The sequence below is a fragment of the Orcinus orca genome, chromosome 10 (assembly GCF_937001465.1).
Source record: "Orcinus orca chromosome 10, mOrcOrc1.1, whole genome shotgun sequence".
NCBI classification, from domain to species: domain Eukaryota; kingdom Metazoa; phylum Chordata; class Mammalia; order Artiodactyla; family Delphinidae; genus Orcinus; species Orcinus orca.
In genome coordinates, this window is record NC_064568.1 from 97,662,450 (window position 1) to 97,677,562 (window position 15,113).

At 46.3% G+C, this 15,113-nt stretch overlaps 1 protein-coding gene across 4 annotated transcripts in view; it reads left to right on the forward strand.

Moving 5' to 3' along the window:
• The window catches only part of NEDD9 (neural precursor cell expressed, developmentally down-regulated 9), a 300,840-nt gene that overhangs the window by 165,429 nt on the left and 120,298 nt on the right, over nt 1–15,113 (forward strand). The window contains exon 7 of one of the 4 annotated variants that reach the window (XM_049715605.1): nt 10,000–10,153. The exons of the other annotated variants lie outside the window; for them this stretch is intronic. The gene's annotated coding sequence lies outside the window, so the exon portion shown is untranslated. The remainder of the gene's footprint in view (nt 1–9,999; nt 10,154–15,113) is intronic. 4 annotated transcript variants of the gene reach the window in all.

Here is a 15,113-nt window from a genome sequence, read left to right on the forward strand (position 1 = left end):
AAGCGCATACAGGCAGGGCCCGGTGCAAAATGAAAATGTGGGCGCCCTTTTTTAAAAAGCAGGGGAAAGGTGCCAAATAAAAGGTACTAAACTAAAAGCTTTTTCCTTTCTTCACAGTCTCTCTCTTGGCTTGTCATCATTTCTTTTGTTGTTGTTGTTTTTTTTAAATGCCACTATTGAATGCCACTCTAAGTGAAGGAAAATTTAAATTTTAAATCATTAGCATATATTTTACCCCTTTCATTTCAATATTGTGTGATGCCTGTTTTAAATGCAAATATAAGAGCATTTAACGAGTATGCTAATCGCCAAAAATTACACAATTTGCATATTTCGTTCTTAGCGTAACAGTGGAAAAGCTGCGCAAAAGTAACTCATCTGCTTTTATTTCATTTCTTGATGCATATGCACATGTTACTAACAGTCCCTACCTTCAGCTTACTGATGAGTAAAGAAGGATTGAAAGGGAAGGGACTATGGGTGGCCTAACCTTTCCCTTTCCTTCTCTGTCATCATTTTTAGCATCAGTCAGGTCCTTGGCTAGGGCAGGAAAGTAATGTGAGGAAGAAAGAACATGAGAGGGCTCTTTGCTCATCCATGTTTCTTAGAAACCACCGCCTTCTTTCTGGGTTAGAAGCAAGTCTTGGTTCAGATGGAAAGTGTGGCCTCTTGGTGCCGTCAGCATCCCTCCCGCTCCCCAGCTAACTCAGTTGGAGACAAAACACACTTTCCTTGTACTCGCCTTGAGTCTCTGTGAACTCCCACACATTGAGGGTCCACTGGAATTTGGTGCTCATGGGACCGTCTGTGAGAGTGGGGCAGGAAGAAGGGACAGACACACGGACCGTGTGGATCTCCTCTGTTCGTGTGCATGCTCTGTTGCCCCATCAGAATTCACTTACAAAATGCAAGTTCAAAGGAAAAACATTTAAGAATTTCAAAATGACAGTAGAGCATCAAACTCAGCATAGGGTCCTTCTGAACATGAAGTCCTGGTGACCACAGGGGTCACACACCCCCATGACGCTGGCCCTGCAGGCAGGAAGGCCAGATGCGTGAAAATGGTCAAGGGATCCCAGGGGATGTGGATGGAGTCCTGAGAAAGAAACCCAACCGGTAGGCCAGCCCTGCCCACGGGGAGTTTGTGCAGAAGGAGTCTAGGGCACACAGAGAGATTTGTTTCTGGAGCTATAGCCCCAGAACACAAGCCATGCCAGGAAAGAGGCGACAGCAAGAGACAGGGGACCAAGGAGAGGGAGAAAAGCCAGGGAGCTAGCTGATGAGCACCAACCTGACAGAACCAGGGGAGATCCACGAAAGCAGCCGAGGATCATGGAGGGAAGCAAGATACTGGCAAAGGAGTGTCATAGAACAACTGCCATTTGGACCTAGTCCCAAACCCGATGCCCTGCCCCGCATCCCTCTACACCTGTGAGCTATGCTGAACGAGCCTGGGCGTGGCTCCTTAGCGGGGCAAACCCCGGTGGATGGCCGGGCTTCCCAGTTCCTTCTTCTTGTTCTACCCTCGTGGTAAAAATAGAGACAATTGCTAGGAGTGAGGCGGCCTCCTCCCTCCCCTGCAGAGAACACTTCTGCTTTGCCAAAGCTCTAGGAACACTTTCCCCGATTGTTTCATCGTGGAAACAAGCAGGAAACCAGCTATGCTGAACATGTGATATGGAAAGAGGTGAGCGGTGATCCTCCAGCTTGCAGGACACCGGGTCGCTTGGTCCATCTGTGAGACTTTGCAATCCAGCAGCAGAATCCTGTGACTCGGGAGGTGTTTAGCCTCCTTCCATCACCCGTGACTCAGTCGTCTGCGTTAGCTTAGAGCAAGGTTTCTCAGCCGCGGCTCTGTTAGCATTTTGAGCCGGTTAATTCTCCACAATGGGAAACTGGCCTCTGCACTGGACGATGTTTAGCAGCGTCGCTGGCCTCTGCCTGCCAGATGCCAGAGCATCCCCCGGTTACGACAATCAAAAATGTCTCCGGACTTTGCCCGCTGTTCCCTGGGGGACATAATTGCCCTTGGTGAGGATCAGTGGCCGAGAGCATGTGGGGGTTTTACCCTATGCTCTTAGCTAGGTGTATTATTACACTTTTATTTTATTTTTTTTTTTTTTTTGCGGTACGCGGGCCTCTCACTGTTGTGGCCTCTCCCGTTGCGGAGCACAGGCTCTGGACGCGCAGGCTCAGCGGCCATGGCTCACGGGCCCAGCCGCTCCGTGGCATGTGGGATCTTCCCGGACCACAGCACGAACCCGTGTCCCCTGCATCGGCAGGCGGACTCTCAACCACTGCGCCACCAGGGAAGCCCTATTCCACTTTTATATTAGCCTGTGTCTGCCTGTCTGAAAGCATCTCTTTGTCACATTTTCTTCCCTGTAGCACCATATCCTCCACTCCTGGCTATGTTAGGAAGGCTTTAGTGGGTAGTCAAGCCACTTGGTGTTAAATCTCCGTGCTCTGTGTCTGTCCAGAAAAGGTTGAGCCTTTGAAGATTGCTGTAAACTATATGCACCCTGAGGCCTAGAAAGATTTTCCTTAGCTCACCCTCCCTTTTCTGTCTCTCCTGGGGTCCTGGCTGCTAAAATCTAGCAAGAGCTCAGCCTAGTCCTGTGTCTTATTGCATTGAATCCTCAAGGAGAAGAAAAATCAGTCTCATAAAATGGCATACCCATGCTTACAGGTGGGGAAATGAGGCTGGAAAGTAATAAATAACTTGCCCAAGACGATCTAGGTAGTAAGTTGAACTTGGGTGTCTTGGCTGCTCATGGGAGACCCTTTTACTTCTAATGATGCTTCTCAACTTTAGTGCCTGTAAGAATCACCCAGGGGAGTTTGTGAACAGTGCAGCTACCCAGGCCTCCCCACAGAGACTCAGTAGGTAGGTCTAGAGCAGGCCCCAAGAATCCGGATTTTAAACCAGTGTCTCCACAGATTCTGATGCAGGTGGTCTGTGCATCTCACCTGAGAAACACTGAACTCCATCCTGCTCCGTTAGGCCATGATTTCTGGTGAGCTGCTGGGGAGGGGAGAAGAAGAAAGGGGGACATACAGGAGAAGGGTTGGGAGCGATTAAAACTATCTGGGTCCCCTCCCACATGCCCGCAGGCTCGGCCAGGTGTCTGCCTGGCAATACTGTGTCCAAAAATCCAGTCGCCACTGGATGCCCCTTGCCTTCTCCTGCTTCTCTGCAGCCAAGGGGCATTTGAACGGCAGGCGGGTTCCCCCAGCTCAGGCCCCAGGTGCCAGGGCCCAGGCCACAGTCAGTCTACCTGCCAATAATCCACAAAGCACTTTCATCAGTTTAGCTGAGTTATGGGAATTAGCCCAGTCATATTGCATCTGTTTGTCCACAGATACTTTCAGAAATCCTTGGCCTTCCCAGGAGACTTTTCCTGGAATCTTTGCCTGCCCTGGCTTGATCATGAAAAACCTGGATCAGCCCGGAAGTTGGATGTCTGCTCATTTGAGCTTTCAACTAGTCTGGTAAAGGAAGGGGTCCAAGACATCTTGGTATGATGTGTTTCCAGCAAAAAATATTAGCACCACATAATAAGAATAATATTTGGAGGGCCCAGTTCCCATTAGAATTTGGCAAATAGAGCCAGAAGATCTCCTAGGTTCAGATCTAGTTTAAGGGAAAATAATGGCCGATGCAGGTTTGAGTTTCAGAATTGGGTTTCTTCCAGCTCCCTCGAGAGACCAAAGAGAAAACCTGCAGAGAAGCACAAAACGCTGCTCATTGTACCTGCTACTTGTTTGCAAGCAATTGTGTGTCTGCGCTAAAAACCCCACTGGGTTCACCACACTTTGAAATCAGTCTCCGTGATGTAACACACCCGACTGTTCGCCCACACTTGGTGCAGGGTTCAGTGTCTCTGAATCATGACTGCAGTGGCTGCACTTCTCTGCTTGAACTGTGGCTGCTGGTGGCTTGGCCTTTATTCGGTGAGCTGCAGCTTCAGGAAAGAGCCAGTCTTTTCCTGTGGCACTGATCTAGCGCAGCTATTGTCTTTAATTGTTCTTCTGTGGGCCCACCTTTTCCAGAAAGCTAAATTGGAAGCTTAGCCTCCAATCCTATGGACTGTTCAGAAGACAGGTTGTCAGCTCACCAAGCTGGAACCTGGGGGGACCGAGGTTCAGAGAAGACAGGCCTACCACCTGTGGGGTTTACACATCTCCTCTGTCCCTGGGAGGAGGGCTGCTGGGACCTGTGTTCACTGTCATCGTGTGTGTTGTAATTGCAGAGCTGGCCGCACATGTAGACGACGGGTAACCCAAGGTGTACATTCCAAGAGGTCTTCCCATGCAGGAGAGTTTTCTCTTTGATGGAGGAGGAAAGCTGAGCGGTGTTCCATGAGCACGATCTGTGCCTTGAACCAATGAAGGGCAGATAAAGAGCTGACATTCCTGAGGACAGGCTTGCTCCCCTTCTCTGATGGGGGGTCACAGTCAAGACTTGAGCAGGCCCCCTCATAACTGGAAAGATGGTCTCTGCTGTGGGAGTGATGTTTCACCAGAGCCACCCTCTTCCTCTCAGATGAAGCAGCTGAGATGATGGGCTACCACCTTCGAGGCTTGCCAGGTACCTTGGCACCTAGAAGGGGCTGCCTTGGACCATGCTCTGGTTGCTAGAAGGGGGTTCTTGGCAGAATACACAGTCATTCTGTCTTTTTAAGTCATGAGAGTGGGTGGGCCAGGTGAGAAAATTTGGGAAAGCAGCACAAATCCATATTTCCTATTAGAAACACAAAGTCCATCAAATGTGATGGTTGTGAGCTTCACCCGTCCGAGTGAAGGGGGTATTCGTGCTTTCTCTTTGGGACCTAGAGCAGTAGCAGAGGCCTGGATGGTGGCCATTTGCTGGGGCAGGAGGTGGCAGAGAAATTAGCAGCGGTTGTCATGCCCATCGGGGCATCTGGTTGGTTCTTAGATGAGTGGGTGTCTGGTTGTCATTTCCTTGGAATGATGGAGACCAATGGGCTTTCCCACTTGTGTCTCAAACCATGGAGGCTGGAGCTTCCACTCGGGCAGGCTAGTCCCTGGGGCCTGGGTTGACGGATTCAGCAAAATATAAATACAGGCCACCGGTTAAGTCTGAATTTCAGATAAACAACAAATAAATTTTAATATAGTTTTCAGCATATCACTTTAGTATGCAAAGCATTTGTTGTTTATCTGGAATTCACATTTAACTAGGAGGCCTGTTTCCTATCTGTCAGCACCACCTTGGGCAGTCCCAAGTAAACTCGGAAGTTGTTTCTTCAGACTTTATCATCCACAATGAAGGTGAGGTATCCTCATTTTCAAGGAAAAGAGCAGTTTAAGGTTACTTACCTTAGTGTGGGTTTTGAGTCACTGTTTTCTCTCTCTCTCAGACATGGTAAAATGTTAAGCATGGTTTCTATCGTGGACTATGAGAAATAGGAGATTTTGTCCCCAGGGAAGGAATTTCCAGTCTCATTCCTACAACGCTTCGTGGAGCTGTGGGTTCCTCTCATTCATGCACTCTGCTCTTTTCACTTGGCAATCTTTCCATACAGAAAGACCTTATTCATTCCTTTTTACGGCATCATAGTACTCCAATTGTGTGGATTTGTACAATTTATTTAACCAATTCTATATTAATAGAAATGTAGATTGTTTCTGATACTTTGCTCTTCCCAACGATGCTTTACCGAGTGACATTCTACTGTGTCTTTTTTGCACCTGTATGATTATATGTATATACTTCTTTTTTTCTGCACCCATCCAATAAATTATCTGTAACATAAATTCCCACAAATGCTCTTGCTGGGTCCACAGGTGTATGCATGCGTAATCCTCATGGATTCAGACAAGTCACCTGTCATAGATATCGCACTGACCACACCTCCTCCAAGGGTGTAGCATTGCCTGTCGTGACTACTTCCTGAGGCTTTCTTGGGATGAGGAAGAGGCTAGAGAGTATGGGTAGTTGTTTAACTAGAACATTGTGTTCCCCAACACACTGTTCCCAGAAGTTACCGTTGAAATTCTTATTTCAACTCAAGAAGGGAATATTTTTATTTTTTAAATTATAGCTAAATAAATTAGGACTCTTTTGGCTGCAAGTAATAAAATACAGTTCAACTCAGCTCGGTGGGGGATAGGATAGTGAGAAAGGAAGGGAGGTGGTCATCCTAAGGACAAGGATATAGCTCATGGTACCAGAGGCAGAAATGCAGCCACGCGCCCAGTTTGCACTTGGAGAGGGTCTGCGTGAGTGACTCAGTGTGTGTGTGAAGGACTTTGACTCCGAACTTCGGTCAGGCACCCACCCCAGGTCCAGGCAGCTGTGAACACTAAAGCATCATGTTGTCCGAACTGAAATCTGGAACCTACTACCCTGAGTGAGCAGAGAGGCTGGGCAGATATTCCAAATGGCATCGGCTACAGCCACAAATAAAATGATTTATCTTCGTCACTTTAATAGTATAACAAAGAGGATTACAAAAATAGAGCAGACATGAAATGAATTGAGTGCCCAATACATCTCTCATGTAAATCACTCCGGTCGTTTCTGAAGTTATCATATGGCAGAAATGAGGCAGGTATGAAGTGGACAAATTCTCACCTCTGCTACTGTTTCTATTCAGCACATAGTTTCCTAATAACTGGGTTATCAGAGAAGCTTTTTAGAGTAAAAAAAAATTATTTTAACATTTTTTAAAACAAAAATTTCTCTTTCATGGGTTTCCAAAAGACAAAACAAACAAACAAAAAAACCCCCCACAGATTTCAGGGCTGGCCTGTAGAGCATATTTCAAAGTGATGTGTGATGTCACTTTAGGAAAGTGAGCTGTTTCTTTTTTCAACCTAAAGACAAAATGGCCAGGGAGAAAGCAGCCAAGTCTCTGAGTAATCTTATTGAGGGTTCAATTTTCTAAGTATGACCTTATGCTAGCAACAGCTCCTAAGTAACAAGAAAACAAGCCAAGCTAGGAAGTCTCGCTTCTGCAAGACAAGAGACTCCAAGGCAGCAAAGTCTGAAGGTTAATTCTAGTTACATAACAGGAATGAGTCCTCAATGCCATCAGAGATTACAGACAGCTAAACGGTCACCCGCTCTCTCCCTACAGTTTTGAAGCTCGTAGGCTCTCACGGACTTCATCCACCCCACACCTTCCCTTTACTCTCCCTTCCTGCCTTATTTCCTTTTTTTTTCCCTTTTATTTTCCATTCTATGCTGTATTAGTCAGAGTTCTCCATAGAAACAGAAGCAATAACCTGAAGACATGTATATATGATTTATTATAAGGAAGTGGCTCATGTAATTAGAGAGATGGGCAGGTCCTAATATCTGCAGTGTGGGTAGGCAAGCTGGAGACCCAGAAGAGCCAGTGATCTAGTTCCAGTCCAAGTCTGATGGCCTGTGAATGAGGAAAACTGATGGTGGAGTCTGAAGCAGGTCCAAAAGCTGACAGGCCCAGGAAGAGCCAGTGCCTCGAGTCAAAAAGCAGAAAAACACCAATGACCCAGTTCAAAGACATTCAGGCAGGAGGAATTCTCTCAGACTCAGGGAGAGTCAGTCTTTTTGCTCTGTTTAGGCCTTCAAGTGACTGGATAGGGCTCACCACATTAGGCAGGGCAATCTGCTTTACTCAGTCTACTTACTTAAATCATTAAAATTATAATACTTACATGTTAATCTCATCCAAAACCATTCTCACAGGAGCACCCAGAATAGTGTTTGACCAAATATCTGGGCACCCTGTGGCCCAGCCAAAGTGACACATAAAATTAAGCATCACAGTTGCCTTTCTATTCTCTTGTGCACAGGCCACTGCTACATGCTCCTAAGACAGGGACCTTGCATGTCATCTTTTCTGTGTCCCATTTCTCCACTTGTTTTTATGGTAAAGTGTCTAGAAAGGGAAATCTAGACTCACTGTCTGAAACGTCTCACCTCTCACTATTCATCCCAATGGCATTTGTCATCTGTCCCCAACTCTCCATTGAAATTGATTTTCTTAAGAACGTCCATAATCCAATTGTCAAATTCTTTCCTCTCTTGCTTTCTGTAACAGCACAGCATCCTGAATTTCCTCTTACCTCTCCAGCCCCTTCCCCTCTGTGGCATTCCCTGGGGGCCCACTGGCTTCCTTTCCTACTTTATAAGCTCTGTCCACTAGTGTCATACTTTCCCTGGCTTTAACTACCAGCTATAAACACAGACTCAAAATCTGTGTCTTCAACATTAACCTCACTCTGAATCCCAGACTTGTATGTCACTGCTCATGGATTCTCTCTCCACTTGACATTCCCCACATGAAACTGGAACTGAACATGTCATTAAATTCATCATTTTCTCACAGATTTAATTCTTAATTGCCTCTTTCTCATAATAATACTATCATCCACCCAGTCTCCTAAGCTTCTACCTGGGAGACATTTATAACAAACACTCCCTCTCCCTTGCCTTCTAATTCCAACCAGTTACTATGCTCTATCCATTCTACTTCTTAATACCCACCTCCTCACCTCTCCATTGTCTCTGTCATGGGCTTAAACCGGACCCTCCTCATTTCTCATCTAGACCCTAGCAGAGCTTTGTAATGGATTTCTCTCCACCACCCTTCCAGACGCCTTTTCAATTCATCCACTAGATTCAGTGTGATTTTTGTGAGAAGGAAATGTGATCACGTTCCTTCTCAGTTAAAACTCTTCAAAGTCTTCCCCATTGTCTTGAGGATGAAGTGTGGAGACAATTCAACAGTCCAGGAGAGAGGCAATGAGCTAAGACAGTGGCAACTGAGATGGAGAGATGGGGGGCAAGGGAGGGGTATGGAGGTCCTAAGGAGCTAGAAAGGACAAGATCCCATTACTGATTAGATGTGGGGAGTGGGAATAACAGAGGCGCTAAGGAAAACTGTCCAATTCTGACTTGGAAAATTGAGTGATCACGGCCTCGTTCTCTGAGCCTGGGAATCAAGACCTTCCTTTCCTCATGGACAACAGCAAGTTGACTTACCTGGGTGGGGCACCACGTCTGGGGAAACAAGGCCTCAGGAAACCTGTCAGTCTGGGCAGAGATGAGTCAGAACCTAGTAAAGAAGAAGAAATAAAGATTAATACCAGATGGGAGAAGGAGGCAGTTGAAAGTCCCTATAAATAGCATCTAAGAACTCGACAGGAGTGGAAGGTGCAGAAAACAGTGCCTGAAACAAAGGCCTCTTCTGCCAGGAGGTTCCTAAAAGTTTGCTGACAAAGACCAGGAAAAGAACCAGGGCCATGTGCTCAGCAAGACATTACCTAAGTGCAAAGGGGTTTAAAGGACTTAGAACTCTGACTTCCATTCTCATTTATTTCATGAGCACTGCCGTTCCCTTTTTTCTTGGTCAGGGTTTTTGGCTGTAGTTTGGAATATCTTGCTGTTTGCAGAAGATTTTTAAACATGAATTATCTAGTTGCTATGCCTCCGGGGTGCACATTTAGATGTGCACACGGATGAACTAATAGCTCTTTTCACCTCACTCTCTTTACTGAGTCTTACCAATTTAAAACAAAAGAAAGGCTTATTTTATAGATCTTTGAAACATATCTGAGCATTTCCAATTCACTTAAGAGCCAGTCCCCTCAGGGATCACTCCTAGAGAACCAAGGTCACTTGAAAATCTATATGCCAAGGATATTTAAACTGGTTAAATTGAGCCAAATCACCCAATTTGACTGTTTAGTCAAATTCAGGTATGTCCAACGCATTAAGGTGTTAAATCCTCAACAAATTCTTCTTTGGCGTGGCCCGATGAGATAAGTGCTATTTACTTATTGTTTTTACACAAATGGAAAATATATATATACCATAATTCAGAAGTTTTCACAGGTAACCTGGTTAGAATTCTGAATGGGAACCAAGAGAAGGCTGATCTTTCTGCCAAAGAGAGGCAAACAAATCTGACTTTCTGCTCTGCGAGCAGGTGGCTGATGGACTGTTTTATGAAGTGTTTGGTTAACTCTGTCTTTCTGTCTTAGTTACCTACCAAAATAAACTGCACGAATGCCAACATGATAGAAGGACTCTGTCACCAGCTGGCCGGCATCTAGTAAGGCTCCACAGCCTGGGGAACTGAAATTACTAAGGAAGACAAGTCAATCAGTATGCAGTTTCAAGAGGCCTCTGTTTCAGGTATTGTCAGTGGCCAGACAGTAACAGCCAGTATGCTCTGCTGGCTACACTAGTCCTGGGCCCAGAGCTGTCCTCGGAGCCATAAGGGGGACCCAGCTGGTTTCTGCCCCGGGGCCCTGCTCCCCCTCTACGGAACACCACCTGGTCCCCTGGTGAGGGTCTTTCAGACCCCTTTACCCATAAATCTGACCCAGGGCAAGCCCCATTCCCTTAGGACACTACCCAGGTGGTGAAAGGGGGACCAGATAAATACACTCAATTCATGATGTTCACTACTGATAAATGCTTAGCTTCTGTGCCTTTTAATTAAATAGCACTGCATTTTCACCATTGCCTTCAAGGCCTTATCTCAAAGGCACAGCAAGGTGGAAACATCACACAGTGTGACAGGGTCAGAGACAGAGAGTCAGAGACAGAGAGAAAGAGAGATACTGTCTTTGGTTAATAATACCTTTCATCGTATCCTACCGATTATATATCCAAGCAATAACCTAAATAAGACACAGAATTTTTGTGTCTGAGTCCTTCATCTTATACGTGAGGAAACTGGGGCTTAGAAATGGCTGAGTTGCCCAAAGCCACACACCTGGGACTAGAGCCCAGGTCTCCTGATTTCAGGCCACTGGTCTTCCTGCCTTGAACATCCTACCGCATTGCCAGTTGTGTATGGCCAGATGGAAGATGAAGGTTGCCGAACCTGGCTTATCTTAGTAGCAGCCCAGGCCCCTTCCCATCAAGGACCTTAAACATAAGGATCAGATACCAGACTAGGGAAACACCCAGTGAGAAATGGGGAAAATGTAGACTCAGTGGTCCACTGGCCTCAGTGTGGGAAATAAAATAGGTTGCCAGGAAACCAGGAACTTAGACTGTCCTGAGGGAACCATGAGAGCTGCCTTTCTCAACGGTGAATATCCCGTCCCACAGAAATAACCATCCTTCACGCAGAAGCCCTGCCACTTTTACCCATGCCTGCCCCTCTTCTGGATTCCACTCCACCCTCCCCTTCCTTTAGAAAGAAGTTCTTTTTCCTTCTTACCACGAAGAATTCTCACCGAGCTCCAGGGAAAGAGTCTACTTCATCATATGTTCTCATTCAACAAACTTTTATTAAGCACCTACTGTGTACCAGATACTGAGCTGGGTCCTGGGGAAACAAAGATGGAACAGGCACAGTTATTCTTCTCAAGAGCTCATCATCTGAAGGTCCTGTTTGTGTACAAGTGCTTGCTTGCACATGGGTCTCATAGCCCCATGTGGACAGCGGGCATATTTCTAAACCCCAAATCCCAACATATGGTCCAAAAAAAGATTGCTTTTCTAATTTACGACTGTTCTATATGAAGGTCTTTAAAAGGCTTAAAAATTAAATTGCTTTCATGAGTTCTTTAACAAATTTCCTTTGCTGAAAAGAAATAAATTTTATTAAATCAGGCTTTTTTTGAGAAAAATCTGTGCTATGTGTTCATCAAACCCATATGTGTTAACTTGTAAAACCTTGTAATCATAGGCTATTGCAGTTGGAAAGGATCTGAGATATCACCTAAGCCAGTAGATTTGAATTTTTTAATTTTATTTTTTAAACAAACACTTTTTAAGCCAAATATTACCAAAAGTTCCCAAACATAAAACAGTTAAAACTGGACCTGCTTTGGTCAAAGGAGAGATGGAGAGCTCAGAGCCCTCTCTCCTAAACTCCCTCTCCCATCCCAACACCTCTGTTTCCACAGATTTTGGAACTGTACTCCACAAAAAGTACTATCCAACTACCCCTCATGTCCCAAATGGGGACACTGAGATCCAAAGAGAGTATGACCTCATTTTAATGAATTACATCTGCACCAATCCTGTTTCCCAACAGGGTCACATTCTGAGATTCTGGGCATGAGGACTTCAACGTATGAACTGGGGAGTCGAGGCAGGGGTGGGGGGACACAATTCAATCCATAGCGCTGCTTCCTGCCCTATCTGGATGAAGATCTTTGTCAAGCCAAGGAAGTCCCTGATACCAGGTCCTTAAGGGAGAGATGTGAGCGTATTTGACCACTGCTGGGAGGAAGTGAGGGGAGAGAGCGGGTGCATAGAGAGATGTCCCTGGGAAGATAAGAGAGGATGGCCCTGAGGCCAGGCAGAGGGATTAGCTTAAGTAGGAGGGGAGACACTTCCTGTATTATCACAAGGAGGTGGGAAGGAGAACGGGATGAGTTTGGATGCAAAATTATATACAAATATGGAGGAGGGAATTCAAGGGAGTTGCTTCAAATGGCCCCGCTTTCTTCGTGAAGCAGGAGAGCCTGCCTATTGAGACTGACAGTGGAGTTTGGGGTTGGGGCTCAGTAGATGGACAGAAAATAGAACCAGAGACTTGAGGAGGGTGGGGAAAGTTTGAAATAGCCCTGTGTATAGTGGACAATAGCCAGCTTTGTCTTGAGTAGGCACCCAATACATCATTACAGAAGAGGATCTGTTATCGTTGTATCAGAAAAATGGGAGAATGGGAGGTGAGCTGACCAGGGGAACAGAGAAGGGCTGCCTGACAGTAACAAGGGTCCAGATGGCGTTGGTGACCAAAATTTATCGTAGCACCACCTGCAGGGTGTGAGGTTTTTCCAGCAATGCTCAACAGCTGGGAGACTGATGTAGAGAAAGTAAACAGTTGAGTCGATCCAGAGCTGGGCTTTGCCCAGGAGGGTGCATTAAAAGGACAAAGGGGCAAGGAGGCTGAGGATGTTAGCAAGAGGAGGGTGAAGTGAGGAAGCTCAGGGGCCCAGGTAGGTAGAGAAGGAAGTGAGCTGGCTGTGCCTGTTGCTGCAGACGAGCCTTGCACATGCCCCTTGCTTGCTGTTGACCAGAGCACACGGTCATGGCTGCCTCCTGGAGGGACAGATGCTGCCAGATGTGGCATGCTAGTGAGCTGTGGCCAGTGGGCTCCTCAGCTGATCTTCCTCCTCTAAGGTGGTCCTGACTGGCCCAAGCTGGGTAATTCAGCAATTTGTACCTAGCCACAAGGGTCAGAGCACACTCTGGGGACACACATATCCCTATGAAAGGATGAGGTCGACACCAGCTGCATATCTGGATCTTATGACTGTGAATCTTCCAAGGCCACAGATCTTCTCTTAATATACATCTACAGACATTATTAGCAGTCAACTCAGAACTCCAAGTTACTAGAATCACTTTAGTATCTTCCAATACGAAATAACTGGGGTGGGGGGGAAAGAAACTTTTTAGTGGCATACTAAAAATACTCCTAGTACAGAATGATTAAAACTAAAAACCAGTACCAAACTTTGTCAGGAGCAATGGAAACTCTCATACCCTGCTGCTAAGACTATAAATTGGTGCAACCACTTTGGAAATTTTGGTATTTTCCATTAAAATTGAAGATATGCATATCCATCATCCAACAGTTCCATTCCTAGGTATATGAACAACATAAATAGATAAAGATCTGCATAGCATGAATTGTTCATAATGGTCTAATACTAGAGACAACTCAGTTGTCCATCAGCATTAAAATGGAAGGATATCCATACAATAGAACACTATACAGCAATGAAATTGACAAGCTACAGCTATAGGCAACAGTGTTGATGAATTTCACGAACATAATGCCAAGTGGAAGAGGCCAACATAAATACATACTGTATGATCTGTCTATTCAGAGTTCAAAAACAGGGAAGAGTGACTAATAGATAGGAATGCAGACTTCAGTGGGTAAAGTATAAAGAAAAGCAAGGAGGGATTACCATCATAGGATAGTTGCCTCTAGACAGGCTTACCGCTAACATCTGTGGGGCTTATATGGAGAACTGCATACCATAGCCCTAAATATTTAAAAGTTGTAAATTAAACTAATAAGCTATTAAATAACAGATGTTCTATCCTCCTACCTTGACAAATGTATCTTCACTGCAACCTGGAAGACCAGGTTGGACCTGAGAATTCTTGGATGGCTTAAAGCTTCTTGCTGGAACGCGTGACACAAGAAGAGCCGGCCCCCAGACCCTCGGGCCATCCGCCTTCTCCTCCCAGCCCTGCTCCATCCCATACCTCAAGGGCCTTGTGCTCAAGTATGTGTACTCCCTAACTTTCATCCACAGCATCCTACAAATATCTGCCCCTGGGCCCCCCATCAGGAAGGTGGAACTGAGGACGAGCCCCGGGAAGACCTGGGAGTGGGCCTGGAATCATTTGGACAGGGAATTCCAGGGCCCCCGTGCTTGATGCCTTGTTCAGAAAGGGGGACATGGGTTCCAAGTGGACATGGCCTCTTGGCCTCACAGACGCCCCTGTCCCTTTGGAAAGGGGCACGGCTGGAGGAGAGCTGAAGCCCCGAAGCACAGGCCCAGCAGAGAGCCCCTGTGTGTGGCTTAGGGCAGTACCACTTTTTAAAAAAAAAAAAAAAAATGTATTTTTTTATTTTTGGCTGTGTTGGGTCTTCGTTGCTACATACAGGCTTTCTCTAGTTGCGGTGAGCAGGGGCTACTCTTCTTTGCGGTGCGCGGGCTTCTCATTGCGGTGGCTTCTCTTGTTGCAGAGCACAGGCTCTAGGTGCACGGACTTCAGTAGTTGTGGCTCACGGGCTCTAGAGCGCCGGCTCAGTAGTTGTGGCGCATGGGCTTAGTTATTCCGCGGCATGTGGAATCTTCCCGGACCAGGGCTCGAACCCGTGTCCCCTGCAGTGGCAGACATGTTCTTTTTTTTTAACACACACACACACTGTATTTTATTTTATTTTTTAAGTTTTATTTATTTATTTTTGGCTGTGTTGGGTCTTCGTTTCTGTGCGAGGGCTTTCTCTAGTTGCGGCGAGCGGGGGCCACTCTTCATCGCGGTGCGCGGGCCTCTCACTGTCACGGCCTCTCTTGTTGCGGAGCGTGGGCTCCAGAAGCGCAGGCTCAGTAGTTGTGGCTCATAGGCCTAGTTGCTCCGCGGCACGTAGGATCTTCCCAGA